A 3,210-nucleotide genomic window follows, 5' to 3' on the forward strand; every position below is an offset into this window, starting at 1 on the left:
CAAAGCAAGGGCAAAAGAGTTCGAAAAAGTAGATACGACGGAGACGTATCATGAACCAAGTCTTAGCGTCATCCTTTAGCGAGAATGGAAACAGATTAAGGATATAGTAGTGGTGGATATTTTCCTCACTCGTGAATAGAGTGGCTATATCGTGCAGCTTAGTAAGATGTGCAACAACCGTTTCAGACTCATAACCGTCAAAAGGATCAGATTCGACCAAAGTGATTAACTCAGGGTCGACAGAGAATTCAGAATCCTTATCGGTCACAAAGATAGGCAAAGTAGCAAACTTCGGGTCGTATTTCATCCTAGCGTTCAAAGATTTTTCTTTCCACTTGCGTAGTAAGTTCTCAAGATCATACCTATCCTTACAAGCAAGAAAGTCCTCACCTATCTCTCCCTCCATAACATAACCCTCAGGTATATCAAGCAATTCATATCTAGGAGAGCTAGTTCTAACAGGTGAAATAGCAGGTTCTACTTCAATAATCTCAGCAGTTTCAGGAGTATCAGCACATTCAGCAACAACTCTAGCAATTTGTCCATCAAGGAATGCACCTACTATCAAAGTAGTATCAAGCAAAGCATCACCACAAGCAGCATGGATAGCAGAAGTAGCATCATCAAGCACAGGCGACACATCAAAATTTCTAGCAGGAGGTGGTGTCGCAAACTTACTCATAACTGAAGGTGAATCAAGTGCAGAGCTAGATGGCAGTTCCTTACCTGTCCTCGTAGTTGAGGGCAAGACTTTAGTTTTTGGATCTCTCGGAGTCCTCAAAGTGATCAGCAGACGTAAATCCCAAGTGACTCAGAGAATAGTGCTATGCTTCACCGGCAACGGTGCCAGAAAATAGTCTTGATAACCCACAAGTATAGGGGATCGCAACAGTTTTCGAGGGTAGAGTATTCAACCCAAATTTGTTGGTTCGACACAAGGGGAAGCCAAAGAATATTCTCGAGTATTAGCAGTTGAGTTGTCAATTCAACCACACCTGAAAGACTTAGTATCTACAGCAAAGTATCAGTAGCAAAGTAGTGACAGCAGTAGCGGTAACAGTAGCAGTAGTGACAGCAGTAGCGGCAAAGTAACATAGCAAGCACGAGTAGGAAAAACTCATAGGCATTGGATCGGTGATGGATAATTATGCCGGATGACATTCATCATGCAACAGTTATAACATGGGGAGATATGTAACTAGCTCCAGTTCGTCAATGTAATGTAGGCATGTATTCCGTATATAGTCATACGTGCTTAGGGAAAAGAACTTGCATGACATCTATTGTCCATCCCTCCCGTGGGAGCGGGGTCCTAATGGAAACTACGGGATATTAAGGTTCTCCTTTTAATAGAGAATTGGAACAAAGCATTAGCACTTAGTGCATACATGAACTCCTCATACTATGGTCATCTCCGGGAGTGGTTCCGGCTATTGTCACTCCGGGGTTGCCGGGTCATAACACATAGTAGGTGACTACAACTTGCAAGCTAGGATCAAGAACATCATAGGTTCAGATCTGAAATCATGGCACTCGGGCCCTAGTGACAAGCATTAAGCATGGCAAAGTAGTAGCAACATCAATCTCAGAACATAGTGGATACTAGGGATCAATCCCCATCAAAACTAACTCGATTACATGATAGATCTCATCCAACCCATCACCGTCCAGCAAGCCTACGATGAGATTACTCACGAACAATGAAGAGCATCATGGAATTGGCGATGAAGGAAGGTTGGTGATGACTATGGCGACGAACTCCCCTCTCCGGAGCCTAGAACGGACTCCAGATCTGCCCTCCAAAGGAAGGACACGTGGTGGCGGCGGCTCCGTATCGTAAAACGCGATGAACTCTTCTCTTTGATTTTTTACGGACGAAAGGGACTAAATAGAGCTGGAGTTGGAGGCGGCGGAGCCCCGAGGGCCCCACAAGCCTGCTAGGCGCGGTTAGGGGGCGCCTCCTGGGCTTGTGGGCTCCTCGCTCCACTCCTCCGGTTGATTCTTGCGCCAGTATTTTTTATATATTCCACAACAAATCCTCGTAAATTTCCAGGTCATTCCGAGAACTTTTATTTCTGCGCAAAAACAACACCATGGCAATTCTACTGAAAACAGCGTTAGTCCGGGTTAGTACCATTCAAATCATGCAAATTAGAGTCCAAAACAAGGGCAAAATAGTTTGGAAAAGTAGATACGACGGAGACGTATCACGGATCCCCAAGACCGTGACCTTAGCATTCCGCGTAGGACAGAGGTTCAGCCATGCGAGTGGCCACATAATGCCTTCATGATCAAAGTCGGGTTTCACCAAGAGTTCATGCAATTCGTTGCAAATGCCGGGTTGATTGACTTCCTGGTAGATGAGTGTGATCAATACCACACGCTTACAAATTCCTTTGTGCAAAATTTCCATTTCTTGCATAGGCTCGATATTCCCATTGTACGCTTTGATTTATATGTTGAACATCATGTGATCCCACTTACTGAGTTCTATCACATATGTTTGAATCCCTTTGATGGGGAATTAAGAGAGTCGTGACTGGAGGAGTTCAAGAACTTTCTGTGTACTTTAACTGTGGGAGAACATAGGGGCGTGTCAAAGCCACAACTACTAGTTTGCATTTTTCCTGTTGTGCACTACTTTGCTTTGTTAATAGGTAAATGTTTGACTGCTAGGGAGGAAGGTGGCATGCTTAGTGCCCCTAACCTCACCATTTTACATTGTGCGCTTTTCAGTGGCAACACATATATCTTAGGAGCTATCATTGCACACCACTTGCACGCCAACATGACTAGGGGTAAAGTTCATGGTGATATTTATGCTACTCGCTTGGCGAGACGTTGTAATGTTAATATACGCCAAAATGATTGCTTGTTGCCTAAGGTTTCTTTGGATCACCAGTCTATGATAGATCACCCCTTTATTGATAACCCCGAGCCTCCTCGCCACATTCTCTATAACTTGGTATTTAGCAAGAATACTCACGATATTATTTTGTTGCATGTACCTTCTTCATTTGACCCTCATGCGAGACATGGATACGCCATCATGCCACTGAACGTCATCGCTTACCCGAATGAGTTGGTTGCGACAGAGAACGAGGCCTAGGCTTGGGACGCTCGAGTGCCTCCGCCTAGCCACTTTCCTACTAGACCTGATGGCTACAACGGATGGTGACTACCAAGCTAGTCCTAAAGCCTAAGCTTGGA

Source organism: Hordeum vulgare, chromosome 6H, assembly GCF_904849725.1.
Source record: "Hordeum vulgare subsp. vulgare chromosome 6H, MorexV3_pseudomolecules_assembly, whole genome shotgun sequence".
NCBI classification, from domain to species: domain Eukaryota; kingdom Viridiplantae; phylum Streptophyta; class Magnoliopsida; order Poales; family Poaceae; genus Hordeum; species Hordeum vulgare.